This window comes from Tamandua tetradactyla, chromosome X (genome assembly GCF_023851605.1).
Source record: "Tamandua tetradactyla isolate mTamTet1 chromosome X, mTamTet1.pri, whole genome shotgun sequence".
In the NCBI taxonomy this organism is placed as follows: domain Eukaryota; kingdom Metazoa; phylum Chordata; class Mammalia; order Pilosa; family Myrmecophagidae; genus Tamandua; species Tamandua tetradactyla.
Window position 1 is genome coordinate 24,904,109 of NC_135353.1, and position 26,873 is coordinate 24,930,981.

Genomic DNA, 26,873 nt, shown 5'->3' on the forward strand with positions numbered 1-26,873 from the left:
TTCAGCTAGAGAAGCCCCAACATTTTCACTGTTTTACATAGTGTGCCTTCAAGAAAGATTTTCACTGATCCAAGCATTTTGAAGCTCCTCCATCCCCAACAAGAAAAGTTGAGAATCACCCAGATAGCTGATCTATCCCTATTTCTAATTCCCACTACCCACTTGCAAAGAACTCTGTCCCTCAGAATGCTTTCCCTTTTACATTCATTGGTGAAACATAACCAGACTGTATTTCCCTGCTCTTTTTCAAACAGTTTTGTAGAAGTCTGAGGTGGCACTTTTCTTTTTCTTCACCCAGATCACCACGCTCCTCCTGGAATGTTCCCTTGCATGCCCCACTCAATAATTAGTTACACATTGAGAACAACTGAAATGCCCATCCGCAGGGGCCTGACTCCATAACCGGTGGTGGTGTAATCACTCCACGGACTACACTAGAGCCACTGAAATCAGTGTGGTGGTCTTCTGTGCACTAATGTGTAAAGATAAACAGCATATATCATTAGGTGAAGTAAGCAGGTTTCTGGTAAAGAACTTTTTTTGTAAAACCCAGAAAGCATTTTAAGGGTCACATATCTGGAAGAATATATGAGAAATAATCTGTTCACATTTAGAGTGGAAATGGAGGAGTTAGGGGTGTGGGGGCAATTGTGTTTCCCCTGTATGTCCTCTATACAACTTGATAATTTTTCCAATAAGCATGTTAAATTTCAGTTCCACAATAAACGTATTACATGAAGCAATTCTCAAGGTAAATTAAAAAAGAAAAAATAGAGCAAGCAAAATGTTAGGGAGAGACTTCCGTGTTTGCTTGCTTGTTTCTGTAACTTGTGTAGCCAAAAACTGTTAAATATCAGAAGGTGAGATATTTGTTACCATGGGGTGTGGAGGTTTCAGAATGTGATATTGAATAGCAGACTGTGCCCATAGAGAGACAGATACGTGAGGTCTCCAAACTAGGATGCGATTAAATTCACAAGTCAAATGAGCAGCCTTAGGCCAACATTGAAGCAAAGCACACGACAGACCTACTCTCAAAGGAAATACACACACTGAGGCAGGCAGCAAATTGATGTAGGCACGGACTCTTTCACCAGGGCACAAAGTCTTTCCACAAACAGCGTGGAAGCTGCAAGGTCTTTGAAGATCTCAACTTGGATTTCACACAGCATCACTTCTGCTGCACTCAATTAGCATCAGACTCAAGCCTGCCCAGATTGGAGCAGCGGGGACACAGAACTCACCTCTTGTTGGGAGGAACATGCGTTTCCTATTGCTGCTGTAACAAACAACCACACACTTAGTGGCTTAAACAACACAAGTTTATTAACTTACAATCTCTGGAGGTGACATGTCCAAAACGGGTCTCACTAGGCTGAAATCAAGGTTTGGATAGGACTGTGCCCCTCTGGAGTTTTAGGGAAGAGCTCCTTCCTTGAATGTTCCATCTTCTCGAGTCTGCCCACTTGCTTTGTCTTGTGGCCCCTTACAGATCATGTTGCACTCCAACCTCTCTTTCTGTCATACACACTTCTGTCACACTCCTACCTCCGACTCTTTCCCAAAACCCTTCTCCTAATGCCGGACCCACCCAGATAATGCAGGATAACCTTGCTCCGTTAAGATTCTTCATTCATCACACCTGCAAAGGCACGTTGGCCGTGGAAGGTAACATATTCACAGGTTAGGATGGGGTCAACTTTGTGGGGGAGGGGGCCATTATGCTGCCAACAAATGGACTGACAAAACATTTGCAACCGTGTTTTAGAACTGTCTAAATATAGGTTTATTTAGATACCTATAGGTAAAGGAACCATGACTTGGAGGAGTGTCAAGGTCATTTATTTGGGAAACATTATGGAAGCCCTTCTCAAAGCTGAAATATCCATCTCTCAGTTTGAATGTGGAATCACTGGCATGAAAATTCAGACTTCTTTGTCTCTTTCTTCTTCCCTTGGTGTATGTGTGTAGGGGACATTTTAACATTTGTGCGAGCACCCTGACGGAAACATCTTAGGAGGAGGGACTGCCCAGGGTGAACTATACTGCCTCAGGACATAAGGCAGTGAAAGTTTTTCCTCCCTGAAGGCAGACCAAGAAGTAGAAGCTCGAGGCCTCTACTTCTTTGCTGCATACCCACTACTGCTACTCTCCGGCCTTCCTTAGGAAGGCAGCCTCAGTGGGAAGAAATGGTTGAAGAATGACTATAGTATGCAATGCAAAGCAGGAGTGAGACAGCCACTCCAGGGCCAATAGGTATGGTCTGACCTTCACGAAAGGACTCAGGGTTTAGATTTCTGAAGTCATCTCCAAGAATTCATACATTCCAGTTCTTAGGTTTCGTGTGAAAAACATTCATTAAATGCAACTATTTAGAACATATCAACACTTTGTTATTTTTTAATATTCTAGATTCCTAAAAAGTATGGGATAGACTTTGCTAGGCCTCTGAAAACTTTTGTCTGGCAACGCCAAATGGAAAAGTCTGGGTGGAGGCTGACATAGGCATGACTCTGGTGAGAAAACTGCCTGCCACACCCAGGCCTACCAGTTGTTAAAATCCCCTGAAATGGGGCAGAGGGAGATGATTACAATTGTTAATGAGAGGCTAAGAGATGAGTGCTCTTCCTATCTCATTCCATAGCTGTTACGGAGATGAAGCAAGGCCTATGCCCAAGGCTGAAGGGTAAGATATGACTAATTGTGAGATCCTTCAGAATGTGTCACTAGGCTGGAAATGGGAGAGTGTTTCAGGAATAATTAGCATGCAGTTTCCTGGAGGATCCTGACTGTTTCTCTTGGGAATGTCATGGGGACAGCAGGTCCAAAGGACAAAGAATTCTCTCTCTCCTCCCCCACCTGATTTTGAGCCGTTTGGGGGATGGGTTACTTGAATTCCCTAATTGCCTTAGTTTATCCTAGAGAGCATACCCAGCACACTATGAAATATTCTCTGCTGATTCTGGAGTGTCTCTGTCACGAAAAAAAATTTAACATGCCCCCCCTGCAGTTCTGTCTCTGTTTTCAGGAGGACAGAGAATTATGAAACACTTCGGTGGTGCTTTCTCAGCCTGGTTGGGAGAGACTAGGTCTTTCCTATGTCCTGTAGCCTCCTGTTTTTACTGTCAGACTTAAGCCGGCCTGCTGTTAGCAGTCTACATATAAACTCCATATTGTGTGTGTGTGCGTATGTATTCATAAAACTTATAAAAAGGGGGTGGGGGAAGAGCACAAAAATTCAGAGAGACAGAATGGGGAGAAACCCAATTGCCTCTGCACAACTGGCCCTTCGTAAGCATCAAGGATTTTTCTGAAGATGTAAAAGTACTTGAGAGATCCAAGACTGCCTTTTAGATTTTTGCCCTACAAATAGAAACCTACTATTCTAGGGTCTTTAGAAAAATTAACAACGTTATCAACTTGTATATGTGTTCAAGAAACCTAAATGAACAAGAAGACTAAAATAGAATGACCCTCTATTTCTAATCACAATGCAGTAGACCAAGAATTAGGAGGAAGATGTCAACATTCCCCAATACTTGGGTCAGAGGAAATAACAAGAAAACAGCAATAACAAATGATCTTGAAATCATCCATAAGAATAATACATGAAAAATCATGCAATGTCAGCAACCTACAGCTAGGGGAAAATTCATAGCCTTAAATGCATAGCCTTAAAGGAGGCCAACAACAAAAAAATACAATATGCTTATATTTCATGAAGCTAATTGGGGGTAATGCCTGACTCTAAATATATTTCATCTTGGCAACACTTATTAGGTAGGTACTTTTATTTCCCCTTCATAATACTTATGGAGTGGGTACTCATTTTATCCTCCTCTTTTAAAAACGTTCATAAGTATAACTATAAATAGCTATGCAAACTTCTAACTAGGTTAATGCTTCCAAAAGCTGTTTCACATGTTTCTGGATGCTAGTCCATAAATATATATTAAAGCTTAGCATAGACAGGGCACAGTAAGGGATGAATATATGAGGAATAGATGTCCTCTGCTCTGTAAAATTGCAGATGTGCGTTTATGATAAAACTGGGCGAAAGGGGAATAAAGCTCATGTTACGTTTGCAACTACTCCAGCCAGCTAAAACAGACTGTTCAAATGCTAAAACTGATGCATAAACACAGCACGGGGGTTGAACAGAGGAGAGTGATTCTGACTTGGGGTGGTTCCAGGAGTGAGCTGCTGTCCTACTGTTCAGATGAACTAATCTCTAATAGTTAATGAGATTGAAACAGGAAAGGCTGTTTCATACATTTCCACTGGATGAAAATACTGCAGAGGTACAGATCGATTGGGCACAACTATTGTTACTGGGATTATCCATTATATTGGGTCTGGACCTGAAAGGAATGTAATCATAAAGGCTTTATGCTTACCGTTATGATATGATTAGCTGGGGCAGAAAGCTTTCATTGTAGTGAAGAAATTAGGGTTGGTGAGGCAGAACAAATCAAACCTAGGTCAGTTGCAAGAATAGGTCGATCCTTGAGAGCTCATATGCTTAGATATGGGTTTCAATTAGCAGAAGGGAAAAAAAAAAAGCAAAACTGTGGGGTGGGCCACAGTGGCTCAGCAGGCAGAGTTCTCACCTGCCATGCTGGACCCTGGGTTCGATTCCAGGTGCCTGCCCATGCAAAACAAATAAGCAAAGAAACAGAAAAAAAAAAAATGTGTTCATAAGCTGTGAGAAAACTGTTCTTTCAAATCAAACAGGCTACTGCAGTGTAACACTTTTAAGAGTTAGTGTCCATTCTAAATGGACCTGTTTCCCTCAACAATTCTTAAAGAGGTCTTTGCTGAACCGAGTGACTTGGTGCATATTAAGGGCAGCTCTCTCTGAAACTTTTAGAACAATGACTATAAACTTGTGTGCCTTCTCCCCTGTCTAAAAATCCTCAATGAATCACAAGGCAGCTGGGTCACTGTCTAAGGCTTTTCCCACAATAATAGGAAGTAAAAGGTGCCACCTATGTGTGCGTTCTCTGGTGCAAGTAAGAGCTGTCATTCGAATAAAACTTTTCCAACAACTACGATAACTATAAAATTTTACAACTGTATGAGTCTTCATATAAGTTTTAAGAGTACCTGTGAATGAAAGTTTTCCCACCCTCAAGACACTTGTATGTTTCTTTTTAGAATGGGTTTCCTGGTGCCCTATAAGGTGTGACCATGGAATAAATCACTTTCTATAGGTAGTACCTTCATCAGGTGTTTCCCCTGTGTGAAGCTGTTGGTGACTCCCGAGGTGAGAACTACAAAGGACACTTTCCCCACATTCAGGGCACTTGGGAGGTTCCTCTCTTGAATGAATTATCAGGTGCATGGTTAATTGTGACTTTTCAGCAAAACAATTTCCACACAGAGGACACTGGTGAGAATTCTCTCCTGGACTATTTTCCCCAGGGGTTATAAGATTGAGAGGCTCCTCCATGTAGGAGCTCTCGGAATACTCTCCTAGAAAGCGGTTCTGATCATCTTCAACCTTTGTGAAATCTGTGTGTAGCTCATCTGGGGGCACTTCCCACTGACTCTCTACTGGTTCACAGTCTTTTTGTGATGTGGGGTCATGGACAGCATTCCCCTCTAAGGTAAAAACGAATGAATGCTTATCCTCCAATTCTTTCTGCTTCAAAGTATTTTCTTCCTTTTCTTCCCCGATATCAAAACCTGAGAGAAGAAATAGAAATTGCAGCTGTCACCTGGTAGAAAGCGAGGGAATTACACACGTTATATAAACTCTGAAATTAGAATCTCAAAGATCTTTACCCTGAATAAGGCTGAATTTTTCTTTGCCTCCTTCTCTAGTAGTCAACGGACAATAACTTACCTGTTTTGGAGTCAAGGAGTTGTTGTCTTTCTTTGGCATTCTGTAATTCCTTCTCCCACAAATACTTACTAAGGTCCAATGAGAAGCTCACATCAGGCTTTGGGATTGGATATTCTGGCCATAGGAGAGATAGGAAGCAAAACAATGAGTCACAGCAGTTGCTTTTCTTGGTTTCTGGTCAATTTCTTGGACAAATGGCCTCTCGATATCTATTTTGTTCTCAATTACAATTGCTTCACCTGCAGCATCTCACTAGAGTATTATTTTTTTTAATAAAGGGACAAAACCCAAACGAAAGGAAGATCCTTTTGAGTGTGACTCAAGACTCTTCTCCTCAAATCCATGGAAAGGGACTGAATCAATTTTGCACTTACATCAATGTGCTGAACTATTTCTACATCTATTTGGAGTATAGAATTATTCAGGTTACAGCCAAAACAGAAATGTATCTTCCTAAAGTTTCTCATATTGAAACTGATAAACATTGTGTTAAAGAACACCAAGAAGAGAGAGAGAGGTAGAAATGAGAGTGATAAAACTGCTTACTGGAATAAATTCCAGTTAGATCTTCAAATTAAAATGAGAAATAAACAGGGTTGGCAACCAGCAAGAGCTGGCATTACGTATTTGTTTCAGCTGAAGTCTATAGAGCGTTATCTTGAAATCAGCCTACATAACTACCAACTGGTATTCTGATCTGTCAACCTATGGAAAACAAGAAAAACCTTCCACGACTCCTGTCCCCCTCTCCTCATTGACAGCAGTTGAGTTTTGTATCCTCTTTCCTATATCCGTTTCCCTGCTTCCTCATCTCTGGAAAAGTTTACTGGTTTACAATAAAATGTGGGTTGGAAAATTCTAATTTAGGACCAACTTGTGGTAGGAACATGTTGATGCATTGACATTGACAATAAAATCATCCAGTTAGCTTGGCTCATATTAATTCAAAGAAAAATTTCAACTTCAGAATATTGCATCAAAATGTAGGAAGTGGAGTAAAATACATTATTTCATAATTTTGTGAACAAAAAGTCAAGCTATTAGATTTCCAGGAAAATAAAATGAATTACAAATAAAGTGCTTTTACAGTCACTGTTCTGTTCATCTTTGGATTTCAAAGCTAAGAGTGGGATGGAAAATGAATGTGTTTCAAGTAAAGTAAAACTAGAGGTCCTAGATGAAGGAAAGCTGCCATCGAGTAAATGTGTGAGGGAGCTGAATCGTGGGACAGTGGAAATTATCAAAGTATTAGGGTGGCAGAAACTTGGAGGCCTAGAATATCCCACTATGGGAGACAGAAGAAAACAATCCAAGCTACAGGATCTGTTCATATGGCTATTCCATTCCCACAGAGTATGGGGATGAAACAAGGGATGCTGTAGATTTCATAAAATGCCCACTGGAAAACCAGGCCCATGAAATTTCCCCTTGGGTGAACGAGTAGCTATAAGACCTTCTCAGAGATGAAAGCAGCTCTAGAGTCAAAATCTAGTACCCATGAGAAATAAGACCAGAAATATTCTTCCTGGGAAAAGAGTCTCATGGATTTCTCATGCGCTTCTGCCCTCGGGTCCAGCTGCTATGTTCGAGACAGCACCAACTCAAAGAAGCCCGAGAACTTTCACCTTAGTGCTTCTGCCCCAACGGAGTACTTCTTGGTGGCAGCTTTCAAAGCTCCTGGCCCCAAATGGGTGCATCAGGAACATCCCACGCCCTAAGTGCACAGAACATGTGTTCAAACTTGAGCTTGTAATGGACATTTCAATTCTGTACTAACCTCTTCAATGTTGCCTGTGCGACATTCAGTTCCATGGGTGTTCTACTTTGCTAGCTGCTGGAATGCAACACACCAGAGATGGATTGGCTTTCGATAAAAGGGGATTTATTTAGTTAACGTATAGTTCTTCAGAGGAAAGGCAGCTAACTTTAAACTGAGGTTCTTTCTTACGTGGGAAGGCACAGGGCGATCTCCGCTGGCCTTTACTTCAGGCCTCTGAGTTCCAACAACTTTCCCCTGGGTGATTCCTTTCTGCATCTCCAAAGGCCTGGGCTAAGCTGCGAGTGTGGAGATGAGGTATGCTGAGCTGCTTTGGCCGTGCGACGTTGCGCTCTCTCATTTAAGCACCAGCCAATTAAATCAAACATCATTCATCGCAGCAGGCACACTTCCCAGCCAACCGCAGATGTAATTACCAACAGATGAGGTTCACATGCCATTGGCTCATGTCCACAGCAATACAACTAGGCACCTTCACCTAGCCAAGTTGACACCCGAATCTAACCACCACAATGGGCATCAGGTGTACCTCATCCTGGCCTCCTTGTTCTATTAAAGCCCTACTCCTGCAACTACCACCCATTTCTGTTCCTCTACCTTATACTCCCAGCATTTGTTGGCCAGGCTATTTCCCATTTCCCTTTGACCAATCTTACAATTTTATGACCCTGGTATCTGTATGCTACTATTATATATTGAATAAAATACCATCACTAAAGAGTAATCAAGGAACACGCTTTAAAAAGTGTTCACAGATGTTAGCCCTAATTTCCCAGTGATGATAATGCATTGCCCAGGGTATGCAATATTTAACCTAATAAATGGAAGGAAAAAAGCAAAACACTAGCAGAAACCGGGAAGCATGGGGTGTGTAACTGTTTGAAATATGTTCAAGAATTCTTTGCTGTTCCTCACTTCAAGAGGTGAATCTTAATTCTCCTTTCATTACACATTGCTGCGTGGGACTCAGTAATTTTCTCCTAAAGAATTGACCGTGGGGAAAGGGATGTTGTATTGTGACTCGGCTATAAAAAGCATTGCCGCTTCCTCCTTCGTCTCCCTTGGATTGCTGGCTATGCCGTTGAGGACACTAGAGCAGCTTATGGAAGGGCCCTCACACCAAGGCACTGAGACCTTCTGCCAACAGAGTGGAGAGCGATCTTCTGAATGGATGCTCTGGCCCAGTTAATCTTTTCAGATAACTGCAGAGCCTCTTGTCCTCCTGAAAGTAAACAAGTTGCCTCTACTTTCTAAAAATGCAGAAGCTTTAGGGTAACATTTGAGTTATTTGTTACGCAGCAATAGACACCAGCAGAGAAGAAGCACTTTAAGTTGTGCAGAGAAGGTGGTTTGATGATGAATGTTCCGCCGACCACATGCTCAGGTAGTATCTTTAACACAGTTCCATTAACAAAGACTCTGTGCTATTAAGGTGCCAATGGGCCATGAAAAAAATTCCACATTTTCAAATGCTTGATAGATTTTATACTTTTAGGACCAGCACTTCTTCCACTGACTTCTCTCAGTGTGTACAGGAATTCTGACATTACTGTATAATTCTGGCAACTAGAAGTGTCTGGCTTGAGTTCCCATGAGGTTTCATTTGCTTGTTTTAAGCTAATGTCTTTCATAGATCATTTTCTACTTCAGAAATGAAATTCTTCACAGGTTACATGGGATTCAGCTCGGTTCCTTCTACTGAGCTGTTTAGGTAGGCAAGTAAGTGTATTTTGTATTATTTATATTTCATAGCCTTCTTGCTAGTGACCCCTTCAAACACTTGAACATGTTTTCTCTTCCTTTCTGATACTTCCATTATCTGATATCCTAAGTTGTCATCCTGCAATATTTCAGGGATCTTGTTTCTCACTTACTAAGACTTCCTGTACATAAGGAGCACAATGATAATCCTATTTTAAAACCAAAGCCTCCTATGGCTAGATCCGCCCTCTCTCCAAATAGATAGAACAGAGGATCAATCAAGAAACAGAGAACCTAAATAATATGATAAATTAACTAGACCTAACAGACGTATATGGACTGCTGCCTCCCAAAACAGCAGGATACACATTCTTCTCAAGTGTTCAAGGAACATTCTCAAAGACAGACCGTATGATGGGGCACAAAACAGGTCTTAATAAATGTAGAAATATGGAAATTATGCAAAGTACTTTCTCTGACCAAAATGGAATGAAGGTAGAAATCAATAACAAATGGAGAACCAGAATGTACACAGAGATATGGAAGTTAAAAAACATGCTCTTAAACAATCAGTGGGTCAAAGAAGTAATCACAAGACAAATCGGTAAATATCTTGTGATGAATGAAAATAAGAACAGCATGTTCTAGTTTTCTAGCTGCCAGAATGCAATGTACCGGAAACGGAATGGCTTTTAAATAGGGGAATTTAATAAGTTGCAAATTTACATGTTCTAAGGCTGTGAATATGTCCAAATTAAAGCAAGTCCATAGAAATGTCCAATCTAAGGCACCAAGGGAAAGATACCTTGGTTCAAGAAGGCCGATGATGCCCCGGGTTTCTCGCTCAACTGGAAAGGCACATGGTGAACATGACGACGTCTGGTTGCTTTCTCTCCAGGCTTCTTGCTGCATGAAGCTCCCCCAGGGACTTTTTACTCTTCATCTCCAAAGGTCTCTGCTGCATGGCCTCCCAGCCTTGTGGCTCTTGTGGTTCTCGGGCCTCTAAAAAGGGACTCTCTCGAAAATGCTTCCTCTTTAAAAGGATTCCAGTAAACTAATCAAGACCCACCCGGAATGGGCAAAGCCACATTTTGTGGAGATAATCTAATCAAGGTTCCAATGCAAAAAGCTATGTATGTTTAAAAGAAACAGCTGCCTCCACATGATGGGATCAGGATTAAATCACAGCTTTTCTTGGGTACATAATCCTTTCAAACAAGCACACACCATATCAAAACTCATGGGATGCAGTGAAGGCAGTGCCGAGAGGGAAATCTATAGCTGCAAATGCCTACATTAAAAAGGAGGAAAGCGATAAAATCGACGTCCTAACTGAAGAGCTGGAGGAACTGGAGAAAGAATAAAAACTAATGCCAAAACAAACTGAAGGAAATAAATAACAGGGATCAGAGCAGAAATTAATGAAATGGAGAATAATATAGATAGACCCAACCTTGTTTTTTTGATAAGATCAATAAAACTGACAATCCTTTAGCTAGACTGACAAAGACAAAAAGAAATAAAATCAAAAATGGGGGGGGGGATTACCACAAACCCTGAAGAAATAAAAAAAAAAATGGTAAGTGGTTTCTATGAACAACTACATGCCAACAAGCTAGGCAATTAAGATGAAATGGACAACTTCCTACAAATACAAGAACAACCTATATTGACTCAAGAAGAAACAGGAGACCTCACAAAACCAATCACAGTTAAAGAGATTGAATCAGTCATCAACAATCTATAAACAAAGAATAGCCCAGGACCAAACGACTTCACAAGCAAGTTTTACCAAGCATTCCAAGAAGAATTAATATCATTTCTGCTCAAATTCTTCCAAAAAAATGGAGAAGAGTGTGCTGGTTTGAAAGAATGTATGGACCCTAGAAAAGCCATGTTTTAATCAAAATCCCATTTGGTAAAGGCAGAATAATCCTTATTCAATACTGTATTGTTTGAAACTGTAATCAGATCATCTCCCTGGAGATGTGATTTAGTCAAGAGTGGTTGTTAAGCTGGATTAGGTGACGACCTGTCTCCACCCATTGGGGTGGGTCTTGATAAGTTTCTCAAGTCCTATCAGAGAGGAAACATTTTGGAGAATAAGGGGTTTGGAGAGAGCAGAAAATGCTACAGTACCACGAAGGAGAGTCCATGAGCCAGTGATCTTTGGAGATAAAGAAGGAAAACGCCTCCTGGGGAGCTTCATGAAACCGGAAGCCAGAAGAGAAAGCTAGCAGATGATGCCATGTTTACCATGTGCCCTTCCAGCTGAGAGAGAAGCCCTGACTGTGTTTGCCATGTGCCTTCTCACTTGAGAGATAAACCCTGAACTTCATTGGCCTTCTTGAACCAAGGTATTTTTTCCTGGATGCCTTTGATCGGACATTTCTATAGACTTGTTGTAATTGGGACATTTTCTCAGCCTTAGAACTGTAAACTAGAAAATTACTAAATTCTCCTTCTTAAAAGCCATTCCGTTTCTGGTATATTGCATTAAGGTAGCTAGCAAACTAGAACAAAGAAGGAACACTACCTAACTCATTCTATGAAGTCAACATCAATCACCCTATCGTCAAAGGTGGAGAAAGACACTACAAGAAAAGAAAACTTCAGACAAATCTCTCTAATGAATATAGATGCAAAAATCTTCAAATGCTTGCAAGTAGAATCCAACAGCATAAAAGAGTTATACACTGTCACCAAGTGGATTTTATTCCAGGTATGTAAGAGAGGTTCAACACAAGAAAATCAATGAATGTAATACACCACATTAACAAATTTAAAGGGGGAAAACCACTTTCAATGATTTAATGATCATTTTCATTGACACAGTAAGGCATTTAACAATATTCAGCAACCTTTCATGATAATAACACTTCAAGTTGTAAGAATCAAAGGAAACCTCCTCAACATGATAAAGGGGATACATGAAAAATCCACAGCTAACATCATACTCAGTGGTGAGAGACTAAAAGCAGTTTCCCTCTAAGATTGGGGACAAGCTAAGGATGCCCTCCGTCACCACTGCTATTCAACGTTGTGCTAGAATATCTAGCGAGAGCAATGAGGCAAGAAAAAGAAAGAAGAGGCATCCAAATTGGAAAGGAAGTAGAAAAATTGTTGCTATTTCAGATGACATGATCCTATATTTTGAAAATCCAGAAAAATATGACAGCAAGGCTACTTGAGCTAATAAGCGAGTTCAGCAAAGTGGCGGGATACAAGATCAACACGCAAAAATCAATGGTGTTTGTTTCTATACACTAACAATGAGCTATAATCAATAAAGAAATTCCATTTACAATAGCAGCTAAAATAATCAAATTATCTAGGAATAAACTTAACCAAGGATATTAAAGACTTGTACATAGAAAACTACAAAACATTGCTAAAAGAAAGCAAAGAAGATCTGAATAAATGGAAAGACATTCCATGTTCATGGACAGGAAGGCCAGATGTCATAAAATGTCAATTCTACCCAAATTGATCTGGAGATTCAATGCAATCCCAATCAAAATTCCAACAGACTATTTTGCAGAAATGGAGAAACTAATTATCGATTTTATTTGGGAGGGTAAGGGGCCTCAAATAGTCAAAAACATCTTGAAAAAAAGAATGAAGTGGGATCTATCACCCTTCCTGATTTTAAAGCATATTGTAAAGCCATAATGGTCAAAACAGCATGGTACTAGCTCAGAATAGACCCTCAGATCTATGATCAATTGATTTTCAATAAGGCTCCCAAGCCCATTCAACTGGGACAGAACAGGCTATTAAATAAATGGTGTTCAGAGACCTGGATACCCATGAGCAAAAGAATGAAAGAGGACTCCTATCTCACACCGTATTAAAAAATTAACTCAAAATGGATCAAAGACCTAAATATAAGAGCAAATGCATGAAACTGCTAGAAGAAAATGTAGTGAAACATCTTCAAGTGATAGGTAGTAGTTTCTTTGACTTTACACCCAAAGCACAAGCAATGACAAAAAAAATGGCATCTCCTCAATATTGAAGACTCCAGTGCTTCAAGGACTTTGTCAAAAGGCTGAGAAGGCAACTGAGTCAATAGTAGAAAATATTTGGAAACACATATCTGATAACAGTTTGATATCCAGCACATATAAAGAAGTCCTACAACTCAACAATAAAAAGATAAGCAACCCAATTAGAAAATGGGCAAAGAATATGAATAGACGTTCATCCAAAGAGGAAATACAGATGGCTAAGAGGCACATGAAAAGATATTCAGCTTCACTAGCTACTAGGGAAATGCAAATAAAAACCACAATGAGATATCATCTCACACCTACTAGAATGGCTACAAAGAGGCAACTACAAGTGTTGGAGAGGATGTGGAGAAACTGGAAGACTTATTCATTGCTGCTGGGAATGTAAACTGGTATAGCCGCTGTGGAGGACAGTTTGACGGTTCCTCAGGAAGCCGAGTGTAGAGTTGCCTTATGAGCCGGCAATCCCACCATGCAGGATATACCCAGAAGATCTGAAAGCAGGGCCATGAACAGGTATTTGTACACTGATGTTCATAGTGGCAATATTCACAATTGCCAAAAGAAGGAAACAACCCAAGTGTATGTCAACAGATGAATGGATAAACACAACGCAGTATATATATATATATATATTTGATGGACTATTATTAAGCAGTAGGAAAGAATGTAGTCCTGAAGCATGCGAAAACATGGATGAACCTTGTGGACATGATGTTGAGTGAAATAAGTCGGACACAAATGGACAAATTTTATATGATCTTACTGATATTGGCTAATTATAATATGTAAACTCATAGGCATAAAACATATAATAGAGGTTACAAGCAAATATAATGGGTTAAAGAATGGGCAGCGATTGGTTAACATGTGCAAAATGGTTACCTTGGGTAAACTTACGTTTGGGAATGGACAGAGGTGATGGGAGCACGTTACTGTGAGAATTATTAACAGTGATGAATGGTGTGTGAGTGTGGTGGAAAGGGGAACTTAGAATCATGTATGTCACTAGAAGAAAAGTTGCAGGCTAATACATAGGAATGTATAACACAGTGACCAGTGTTGGACAATGTCTGTGATTAACTGTAGAAACTCAAAAAGTTCTTTCATGAACTAGAGCAGATGTATGACAGTAATGTAAGGAGTTAATGATCGGTGGGTATATGGGGAAAATGTACCTATTGCAAACCATGGACTATAATTTGAATACTCTTTCACTAACAGTAACAAATGTCCCACACCAATAATATGGGACAATCATATGGGGTGATAAGGAGTATGGAGGGATTAAAATTTTCTTTTTTCTTTTCATTTCATTTCCGGAGTATTGAAAATGTTCTAAATTTGATCATGGGGCTTTATGCACTACTATGTGATGAGACTGTGAACCAGTAATTGCACACTTTGATGGTTTCTACGCTGTATAAATATATCTCAATAAAATTGCATTAAAATACAGTGTTAATTTAAGTAATCATGCAGGAATGGAACAGTAAGTCTCATGTCATTTTGCAAAGCATAATATATCACTTTAAACTGTGACGAGAAAGGGATCATTACCTCTCTCCCCAGTTGTACATTTTACTTGTTTAATTAATCTTTCTTACTATCCCCTGTGGAATACACTAAATTACCCCCATGCTTTAGCGAGTACAACCTTAAAACCAAGATGATGATTGCTGCTTGCATCATGCGGGATTTTCTATATAGCACCGTTGATAAGGAGATCAAGTAAGAATTGTAATGCATATGAAGGAAACATTATATTAAAGACTACCACCTGAGTTCTTCCACTTGTTGCAGGCAAAAAATATGGATTTTTAAATTCTTCATACACTATGAAATGTAGGCTTTGTAAAGACTGGAATATAAATGACAACACTTTATACAGTTCCGCTTTGATTATAGTTTCTATACATAGGTACTTGTTGGATTTCCTATATATTACCTCTCTTTAAAAATAAAAGAGTCCATGCCTTTTACATGGGCAACACTTGGTAAAGTAGGCTACAAAAAATGGTGGCTGGACAGAATGATTAAATGCAGAAAGAGGGACCATTTTCTTGACAAAGAGCTACCCTGTACATTATGATATGTATTCGCATTCTATTGGTGGTAAGACACTGTGCCTCATATTCTCTCCAAATATGAGGTGGAGTCTCACATGAGAGGTGAGATGACTGACTGTGCCCTTCCCCATAGTCTGCCTGGCACCAGCAGAAGAGAGATGGCTCTCAGAATGAAAAGCAGCAGGGATGGGAACTGCCTTAGGGAAGCATCAGAGCTAGCATAGCTCTAGGCTTCCAATGCAAACAGGTCACAGTATCTAGGGTATCAGTTCTCAAGTGGCTAGTTTCAAAAGCAAGAAACTCAGGCAAGGTCTCCAAAAGGTTTTCCAAATCTTTAAATTCATACAATGATCTTGCGTGACATGATGTCTCCCAGGGCCTGCCCATTGGTTCTTGTGCTTTCTCACTGGATGCAATCCTGGTTTAATCGCAACCTCCCTCAAGACGTCAATGACCATCTATAAACCTTTGACTTGCAAACCTCTATCTCAAGCCCTGATCTCTCAAATTCCAGATTGGCCACTTCCATCTCAAGACCTATAAGCACTTAAAAAAAACCCACATTTCAATCTACGCTCACCTTCTCCAAGCAAATCTGCTCCTCCTCCAGTGTTCTCTGTTTCAGTGAACAGTACACCCTCTACCCAGTTTGCTGGCTAAAAAGTCTGGATGCCACTCTTAACCCTTTCTTCTTCCTCATTCCAACACCCAATCTATCACTCAGTCCTATAAGTTTTATCTCCTAAAGAGCTTGTGAGTCAGACCTTTTCTCTCCATCATCCCTGCCATGATCCTACTTTTCAAAACGGTCCTCTCTCACCTTGATGAATACGATTATAGCAACCTCCTGAATGGGGATCCCTCATTCCAGTCTTACTCATTCATACTGCAGCCAGAGTGATCTTCTAAAATGCAAGTCTGTGCATTATCTACCCCTTCTGAAAGAATTGCCAATGGATCCCCACTGCCCTGGTAAGAAGGCAAAAGCTCCTCAACAGACTGAAGAAGTTTTTTTATGATCCAGGCCCTATTCTCTCTACAGGCTCATCTTTGCCAACCCCCTCATCTCCTCCTCACTGCCACTCACACGGGTAGCTGGATTGACATACTTTTCACATCTCCTCTGCCCAGAGCCCTCTCCCCTCTCCACTTCCACCGCTCACCATGCAAACTCCGACTCCTCATACGGATTAGAACCTAGATCCCCTCTTCCTCCAAGAACTCTTCACTCTCTGTCAAAGGCTGGTTAGGTGGTCCTCCAGTGCACTCCCCCAGAATTCTGCTCCCTCTGCCACATCTTTGTACAGATCCCTGTTTACATATCTGAATCCTCCACAGGGTTATAAGCTCCGAGAGAGCCGGGGCTGGGTCTGTTCTGTATACTGCTGAATCCCCAGGGTCGGCACAGTGCCTGGCTATGTATGGGGGCCCTTATATATTCATTGAGTGAATAAAAGTTAAAACGGGGGGAGGGAAAAAGTTGCTAAGCCCTAGTAGTAAGCTTGTTATGGGTAGATCAGAAATGGCTATCTTGTACCTTAGATTCTTTCTGACTTAGTTTTACTTTTTACGTCTCCTTTGTTCTCTCAATGTTTCATCGTCTCTTGAAAGTGGCAGTCTCTCCCACCTGTGCGTAGAGGCTAAGAAGTGAGAGTTCTGGCTACATTTGGGCCAGAGTTAGTGGGGAGGGGACCACTGGGAGCAATGTATGAAAATCCCAAAGGGAAGTGAAACACAGGAGCAACCCAGCTATGTGGTGCATGTACCTTTCTGCAACGGAACTTTCACCTCTAGTGCTAACTGTGTAGCATCTCGGTCAGAGGTTCTCAAAAATTTAACTTGCATCACACTCACTTGGGGAGCTTGTTAAAAACGCACCCCACAGTGTTCAGAAATAGATCCTCTCATCTATGGACAGTTGTTCTTTCATAAGTCAGTCAAGCCAACTCAGCTAGGACAGAACAGTCTCTTCAACAAATGGTGCTTGCAGAACTGGATATCCATATGCAAAAGAATGAAAGAGGATCCATGTTTCATACCTTATACAAAAATTTACTCAAAATGGGGTGGGCCACGGTGGCGCAGCAGTCAGAGTTCTCGCCTGCATGCCAGAGACCCGGGTTCCATTCCCGGTGCCTCCACGTGCAATAAATAAATAAATAAATAGATTCAAAATGGATCAAAGACCTAATAAACATTAGAGCTAAGACCATAAGACTTTAAGAAGAAAGTGTAGAGAAATATCTTATACAACTTGTAATAAGAGATGATTTCCTAGATCTTACACCCAAAGCATGAGCATTGAAGAAAGAAATAGATAAGTGGGAACTCCTGAAAATTAAACACTGTTGTGCATCATAGAAGTTTATCAAGAAAGTAAAAAGGCAGCCTACACAATGGTAGATAATATTTGGAAACCACATATCAGATAAGTGTCTAGTATCCAGAATATATAAAGAGATTGTCCAGCTCCACAACAAAAAGACAAACAACCCAATTACAAAAGGGCCAAAAGACATGGATAGACACTTCTCAGAAGTGGAAATACAAAATAGCTAAAAGGCACATGAAAAGATGCCCAACATCCCTGGCTAATAGGGAAATGCACATCAAAACCACCATAAAATATCATCTCACACCCTCCAGAATGGCCATTATCAATAAAACAGAAAACGACAAGTGCTTGTGAGGATGTGGAGAAAGAGGCACACTTATGCACTGTTGGTGGGAAGGTAAGCTGGTACAACTGCTGTGGAAGGCAGTTTGGCGGTTCCTCAGGAACCTAAGTATAAAATTGCCATATGATCCAGCAATACCATCGCTAGGTATCGATTCAGAAGACATGAGGGCAAAGACACAAGCAGACATTTGCACACCAATGTTTATAGCAGCATTATTTACAATTGCCAAGAGATGGAAACAGCCCAAATGTCCATCAACAGACAAGTGGTTAAACAAGCTGTGGTATATAGATACGATGGAATATTATGCAGCTATAAGACAGAATAAAGTCATGAAACATGTAACCACGTGGATGGACATTGAGGACGTTATGCTGAGTGAGATGAACCAGAAACAAAAAAGGACAAATCCTGTATGGTCTCACTGATATGAACCGACAATAATGAGTGAACTTGGAGAATTTCAGTTTAAGAACTGAGGTTATCAGGAGATAGAAATAGGGCAGATATTGGGTAACTGGAGCTGCAGGGATACAGTTTGTGCAACAGGACTGATTGTAAAAATTCAGAAATGGATAGCACAATAATACCTGATTGTAGCACAATACTGTAAGTACACTGAATGAAGCTGAATGTGAGAATGATAGAGGGAGGAGGGCTGCGGGCACATATGAAACCAGAAGGAACGATAGATGATAAAGACTGAGATGGTATAATCTAGGAATGCCTAGAGTGTACAATGATAGTGACTAAACGTACAAATTAAAAAAGTTTTACATGAAGAAGAACAAAGGAAAGTCAATATTGCAGGGTGTTGAAAACAGATTGTCATTCCCATGTTAAAACTTCAAATTCTGTGTGAGACTAAAGCAAGAAATGTTTATTTGGTACAAAATTTTGTTTTGACTACTGCATTTCCTAATTTAACTCATACGGACAGTTTAATTGAACACCACAAATACATGGAACCTTGAAGAGGGCATGAGATTTTGTAGGTTTGTCCAGGTTAGTGTGATGCCCCGATAAATTTCAGAGCGATTTGAACAGTGAAGAAAGAAGTATTTGCTAAGTCCCCTTGGGGGAATGGGGAGAAAGAGGGAAAATTCAACTGCTGCATTTGAAGAGTTCCTAATACTCTCACAAGCAGTGGGGACAAACAAATCAATAGGCTGAGCCCTCAAACTTGGGGTTGGTTCCTAGGAAACTTATCCCCACAAAGACAGGCTCAGCCCACTTAAAATTAGGCCTAAGAGTCACCCCCAGAAAACCTCTTCTGTTGCTCAGATGTGGCCTCTCTCTCTTTACCTCAGCCAACACGGCAAGCGAACTCACTGGCCTCCCCCTCTCTATGTGGGACATGACTCCCAGGGGTGTAAACCTTCCTGACAACGTGGGACAGAAATTTTAGAATGAGCAGGGACTCAGCATCAAGGGATTAAGAAAATCTTCTTGACTGAAAGGGGCAAGAGTGAAGTGAGACAAAATAAAATGTAAGTGGCTGAGAGATTACAAAGAGTCGAGAGGTTATCCTGGAGGTTATTCTTACGCATCATATAGATATTCCCTTTTTATTTATGGTGTATTAGAAAAAAAATGCACCCCAGGTGAATTGGAGACAGAGAGTCTCGTTACTGTACTTTGATAAATACTGTTTCAGGTTAAGATTTAACAAGATCAATATTTGGTTCGTAAGTTTGCAAAGGATTCAACCATTTTGAGTGCTCAGAAGGGAGTGTATATTGCTTAAAACAGTAGGTTTGAAACGCTTCTCCTATAAAAGGAATCAAGGAGGACCCTAGAGTGGTAGAAACCCCTCAGGACCCACAACGTTACAGATCACACTGATTAAAATTTGCTGAGGGAAAGGAGTCCTTATCCACAGTACCCATCTTCCTAAAGCCTCCCTGCATACCACACCTGATCAAACGCCTTGAGTCAGGATCATTAGCTTAAGGGGCGCAGGGGTGCCTAATCCCATTTGCTCTAACCTGCTTTGTTCCTTGCTATGCAGGAGAGCTTTCCCCCTCCTGTGCCTATGGATCAGGGTGGCTAATTGGTGTTTCTAACTCTGACCACAAGGCCAACCCTTCAGAGTCCTTGCTCTCTCAAAACAGAAACAAAAGACGTGAAATAAAACCCTTGACTTACCAGGCTCCAGGAAGGGTTGATATTCCCCAGCAGCACTGTAGGTCGTCTCCTGTGGCTCATCCTGTAGGAGCCACTCCCCTGCCAGTGTGGTGTCCTGCGAAGGTTCCACATCCTGGATTGCAGAGGACTCCAGTTTGATGTGTGGTGGTATATGGGCTGTTTCCACTGGTTCCTGTTTTTCTGAGAGTGTTTCTTGCTTATGAGCCTGGGGGAAATGCCAGAAAACATCACTCTAACTGCTAGACCAGCACTACCCAGTAGAAATATAATGATATCCACCCCTGCAATTGTAAATTTCGTAGTGTCCATAGGAAAAAAGAAAACTGGCCTGAGAGCTCAACCTTAATAGTATGTCTTATTTAATGAAATATATTCAAAATATCCTGAGTTCAAGCTGTGAACAAAACAAACAATTGTTAATAGGCTATTTCACATATAACATTTCACGTGGAGACTTTGGAATATGGTGTACCTTTTTAACCTACAGTATGTCCCAATTTGGACAAGCCATAGTTCACAGGCTCAAGAGCCTGACGTGGCTAGTGGCTACTGTATTGGGCAGCATAAGTCTAAAACCATAAGTATCTCATGTGATAAACAGTGCCAAGACGAGAGAGAAAGGACAGAAAACTACAAACGTACTATATCCAAGGGTAGCAGGGCATTTAGGAAGCTTCTGCTCAGGTAGGCCAAGTGCCTGGAATCGAACAGCTCCCGAGGAGCCCCAGCAACACACAGCCCTGGAGTGCCCTTCATGGCCACCCAGAAGCTCTTCCTCGCATCTCCCAAAGATTCTTCCCTGTGCACAGCTAAAGTACATTAAAACAGAGGGTCTCCATGGTGGTTCTTAACAGCGGCCAGTGCCACCCCTCATGCGGTACTTAGGATGCAATGGCATGTGGAGAGTACTTGAATTTGGAGGGCCAGACATGGGAGAGTAACTCACAAGACAGAATTGTCCACATCATAAGCAACACTTGGGTGTCTCGCTCAAATACACATGTAGGTGAACAAAATATGCCAGGACAGCACCCTGTTAAGCATATGCATACAAAATACTTCCATGTACTTCCAGACCACCTTGAATTTTCTAGGAATCCACTACAGTGAAAACTGAGGAAGACTATACTATTATTTGTTCAGAATTTTGGCAGGTATTCATTCTCGCTTTGGAAATTCCCACAACTAGCAGCAACACTGCTGATAATATTTGACCTCTCTCAGTGTGAATTTTTGGCAGTTGCATTCACAGTGATTCTATGCATAAAGTCAAGCATCAGGACACATCATTATGTCTTCAGTTGCAGTCAAGCCCAAATGTGTATATACTGCTTTCCTCTCAAACTTCCCCTCCTATTTCAACCATACTCAAACTGATCAGGGCTTTGCAAAATTTGTCTTTTGCAAAGGGACAGAGAGTAAATATTTTAGGCTTTCTGGGCCCTTTATGTCTGCCTCCTAGCCTTTATTTCTCCTCAGTTTTTAAACTATCCTGTGAAAGGGTAAAAGCCACCATTAAATCATGGTAGTTGTACAAAAGCAAGAAGTTGTCTGAATTTGGCCTGTCAGATGTGCAGCACTATTTTTTTATTTTATATATGACGGTAGATGGATTATACTATCTATGAATTTTATTTTCAGACAGTAGGGGGCATTAGAAATTACATATTATAAAAGGGGGATTGGGTCTGATACTGTCTGACAACGGCTGGCCCATATGGTGACTCTAGCAGTAGAAAAAAAAAAGAACTGTGCTTCGGAGAAATCTTGGAGATGAGGAATAATGCCAAGGCAAAATGTCTGATCTAGTCCCAGCTCTTGCTCTCTAACTGCAAACATCCCTAACGATGATCTCACCTGCTTCTTTGGGCTCTCAAGTTCTTTCTCTAAGTCTTCTATCAGTGACAAAATTCTTTCTCTTTTCTCTGGCCTGTACAGCCTCACCCAGGTCTCTATCTTCGTGGGCAGAATATTTAGGAATTGCTCCAACACTAGAAGCTCTAAGATTTGTTCCTTAGAACGCTTCCACGGCTGCAGCCATTGATGGCACAACTCGGTCAGTTTGTTGAAAGCTTCACGAGGCCCGGCTGCCTCTTTGTACTGGAACTGCCTGAAGCGCTGACGGAAGACTTCATAGTCAGGGTCATACTCTTGAAGCGTGGAGCCCTCGTTCAGGGAGGCCTGCATCGCACAACCTAGGATCACAGCCATCGCCTCCTTCCAGCAATTTAGAATTGATTTGGGAACTGAAGTTTGAGATTCGGATTCAAAGCCACCTACAGTTGAGGACAGGAAAATAAATGTCAGAAGAAACAGCAGTGGTTAGAGATGGAATCCTTGTCTCCCATATTTCTTGTTAACCAAAGCCTTAAGGCAGCAATTCTTAATCTTTTTGATGGTTTTGAGAATCTGTTGAAAGCTATGAACTCCATAGAAAATACACCTACACATCCAATTCTGCATAGAATTTCAAACAGTTTACAATATCTCCAAGCCCATCCATGATTCCTCAAATATGGTGTCATCTAATACAGTGGCCACTAGCCCCATATGGCTATTTGGTTGAAACTGATTAAAAATAGGGCGTTGCAATGGTGGCTCCGTGGCAGAATTCTCACCTGCCATACCAGAGACCTGGGTTTGGTTCCCAGTGCTTGCCCATGCCAAAAACAGAAAAATAAAACTGCTTCAATCACGCTAGCCTCATTCCATATGCTCAGTCCCTGTATTGCAGAAAGTTCTGTCTGACAGCTCTGCTCTAAAATTCAACCGAACTCAGGAAAAGAACACCTGCCCTTCAGATGTGTTGGCTTCTAATGCCGTTCCCAATCCACTAAACACTGTTTAGTGTTTCTGAGTACAGAAAGACTCAAAGGGACAGGAGGAGGAATGCTAACAAAACTTTTGAATAACCCTCAAGTCCATCGGCTTGAATACCCCTTAATAGCCTTCAATCAAATGGACCTTGGCTAGAGCTGGGCTCTGTGAGAACATCCAACCATCAATCCCTCATTCGTCTTACCTCGGGGTACGCGTAGTTCTGCTACCATCCCCACTCCCCCTGCCTGCATGACATTCCAAGTGGCCTTCCTCTGAGAAAAATCCACTGCAGTAGGCAAGCTATCAGGAATCTGCTCTGCATCCATAAAAATGGACATTTCTTGAGTTCATACTACTTGTCAGGTACTATCCTCAGCATCCTGCACACATTAGCTCATGTAATCCTCACTCATTTTTAGCAGGTGAGTACTACTATTATCCCCTGAATGCACTTTAGCAGAACTGAGGTTTGAATCTAAGCAGGGTTGAATAATTTGTCCAATCTATATAGCACATTAGAGAGAAAAATCACAATGAGTTTAGAATTCACAGTCCCATTAACATTCCATGTCTAAAACAATCAAAATGGACTCAGTGGAGACTCTGAGGTCGAGGAGGCAGACACACACATGCCTACATAAGTGCTAAGGCCTAGAACTGCCCAGGTGTGCTCTGGGCTCTCTATGTCTGCCTGTGGTCTCCTGGACTGGAAGAACGAAAATCAAATGCTCAGGCCTCTCCTTGACTATGAGGAGGCGATACATCATCTCGGCATATGGAACCTGCTAGCTGCCCGACCCTCAGCAAGTTATTTAACTGCTCACCCGAGCCGTTAACTTAAGAACAGAATAATAGCGTCTACTTTTAAAAATCTGCTGCTTAGATGCAGTGCTAGGAAAGCAAATGGCAGTGTGCCTGATATAGTGCAAACGCTCCAGAAAAGTTTTATTGGTTGTCACGACTGATCTTAGGACGCTTACATTCCCCTGATACTCTGGGTTTCCTTTCACAGGCCCTTTCAAAAGAAAAGTTCCCTGCACACCTTCAATGAAAAGGTCCCTTCACACCTGTACTGAAAAGTTTTCTTCACACCCCCAAATGAATAGATCCCTTCACACCACGATGAAAAGTTCTCCTCATATCTCCAGTGAGAAGTTCCCCTCACGCCCTGAAGGAAAATTCTCCTCAAATCGCCCGTGAGAAGTTCCCCTCGCACCCCGAAGAGAAATTCCCCTCCAATCTCCCGTGAGAAGTTCCCCTCGCACCCCGAAGAGAAATTCCCCTCAAATCTCCAGTGAGAAGTTCCCCCCGGCGCCCCGAAGAAAAATTCCCCTCCAATCTCCCGTGAGAAGCTCCCCTCGCGCCCCGAAGAGAAATTCCCCTCCAATCTCCCGTGAGAAGCTCCCCTCGCGCCCCGAAGAGAAATTCCCCTCCAATCTCCCGTGAGAAGCTCCCCTCGCACCCCACTGAAAGTTCCCAAGAGGCTGGGGGTTTCCTCTCCCAACCATCCCTGTCGTGATCCCGCCGTCAGGGGCCAAGGAATAAGGCGGTGCGTGAGCCACAGGGCACTTGGGGAAAGGTCAGAGGGACCTTCCTCGGAAAGTTCAAAATCTGGGTTCAGTCGAAGCCGAGGCGCAGGCTGTGGTCCCCCGCGCCCTTCCGCGACGTCGCGCTGCCCGCAGGGGCGTCCCGGCCCCAGAACCACCCGGGGAAGGCGCCGCGGGGAAGCCGGGACCGAGGCCGATGGGGGCCTCACCAAGGTCGCTCCTCCCCGGCTCGTCAGTCAGGGCAGGGCTGCAGGTGGTCAGTGGGCGCAGCCCTGGAGGAGGAAGAGTCCAGCCAACGCGCGCCCTCTGGGCAGTGCCGGCCCCGCCCTCCGTCTGGTCCCTCGGGACTCACCTCCTCAGCTGCCGGCTCTGCCCAGCTCACCCGCGCAGGACCCACGTGGCTGCGGACGAGAGCGGGACCTCCAGAGGGCGCCAAGCCCTGAGGGAAGTGCCCCTGTTTCCGGTCCCTCCTCCTCAGTGGCCCCCAGGGGAGGGGCGGGGCCAGGCGGTGTCACCCCAGGGGGGGCTGCTCCCCCATCAGCCCCTGCGGAGCCTGAGCAGCTGGGAACCCTCTTTCCACCTGCTCCGAGCCCAGTCGGTCGTCCCCAAGCTTCTCAGTTTCTGTGGATTTTCCGCGCAATTCAGGTATCCGGGCACCACCCGGCGCTCCCATGTGTGGTTTGCTTTGTGTTTATCCTCTTTGGGGTTCACCCCGCTCATGACTCTCTGGGTTTATATTTCACCAAAGATGGAAAGGTTTCGCACATTGTTCCTTCTGACGCTCACCAGACACCCTCTGTTTCCCCCACTCCTTCCAGGACTCTAATGACCTGATGTTGGCTTCTGATACCATCCCACGCGGATGAGGGCACTGGGACTTATTGAGTTCTTGTGTGTCTTTGTCTCTGGTTTTCAGATTGGGTAGGTGTTGTTGATGTGCCCTCAAGTTCACAACTCTGTCCTCTTGTCACGTCTGCTCTACTAGTGAGGCTGTCCAATGAGGTGGTTGTTCCCTCTTACTGTATTTTTCAGTTCTATGGTTTCCAGTTCGATTCTTTTTAAGAAAGTCTATTTATTTTGTGAAATGGTCAAGAGAATTTTTAACTACTTGGTGAATCCTTTTTTTTTAATGCAACTCCTTTCAATTCCTTGCTCAGTAATTGACATCAGATTCCTCTTTTTCCATTCTTCCTCAGTTGATTGACTTTCCTCATTCAAATTGTAATTTTCCTGGGGTTTTGTATGAAGGATGATTTTCGACTATATCCTGAACCTTTTAGCTAGAAAACTGAGGTCCTGTTTCGAGTTTTATTTTATCACACACACAGCATGTTTAGATTTGCATGCAGGTCCTGGCCTTGTGTCGTGGGCTGTAGGTTTCATGACAATCTGATTTTCCAAGCCCATGGGTGTTATATTGTTATGCTTGGTTTATCTCATGCGGCTGGGGCTTCCACTCATCCTTGATGATGCAGCTACTGGGTACCAGAAGGCGTCTCTGCAGGTCAGGCTCCTATGTGTCCCTAGGTGAGGAAAGGGATTCTACTGCCCTCTGGATGTCGGTACTTCCAGTGTTGAGAGCTACTTGTGGCAGGAAACCCCTGCATTGATTAGACTGGACTCTTGTGGCATAATCCCCTTTGCTAGGGCCTCTGAGCAGCACAGTGTCTCTGGGTAGACAATGGCAGTCCCAGGCCCAGTGATGTGGGACAGTACGCCTAGACCAAGATCTCTGTCGTCAGGGGCTTCCCCCCTGCAGAGTTCCTTGGTCTGACAGTGTCTCTCTCTCTCTCTCTCTCTCTCTGTGTGTGTGTGTGTGTGTGTGTGTGTGTGTGAGAGAGAGAGAGAGAGAGAGAGAGAGAGAGAGCCTAAGACCTGCTGGGGAATGGAGTCTATTTCCATGTGGAGTGGAGATTATCTAACTTCAGTGGGAGCCTTTGCTGAAGGATGAGGGCCGTGGAGCACTGCAGACCAGCAGGGAAAGACTGCTGATATAAGTTTACTGTGACCCTACCATTCTGGATATCATGATACCTCTGTTGCCTTCTTTCCTTTAGAGTGTTTAGTCCTAAGGACAAGGGACTGGTTTTAAGGAATGGATACTATGGTGCAGTCATTCATGAGATGCCATGAATTGGAGGTGCTGTTTTCTTTGTGTTTTCACCTGTTCTCAGCCCCCTCATCCACGTTTGTGCCGCTGTAATCCATGTTCCTGATGTGAAATTGTTATTGATGCATCTGGGTCTAAAGGAGGTCTTGTGCTGTTTTA

At 42.5% G+C, this 26,873-nt stretch overlaps 1 pseudogene across 1 annotated transcript; it reads right to left on the reverse strand.

Annotated features, from left to right (window-relative positions):
• Nucleotides 1-1,217: 1,217 nt before the first annotated feature.
• LOC143670524 (zinc finger protein 449-like) lies at nucleotides 1,218-25,127 on the reverse strand (annotated as a pseudogene). The gene is made up of 5 exons (XR_013169389.1): nucleotides 24,957-25,127; nucleotides 22,095-22,513; nucleotides 20,238-20,442; nucleotides 5,849-5,962; nucleotides 1,218-5,688 (listed from the first exon to the last, which is right to left on the reverse strand). The product of XR_013169389.1 is annotated as a zinc finger protein 449-like (transcript).
• Between the last annotated feature and the right edge of the window lie 1,746 nt (nucleotides 25,128-26,873).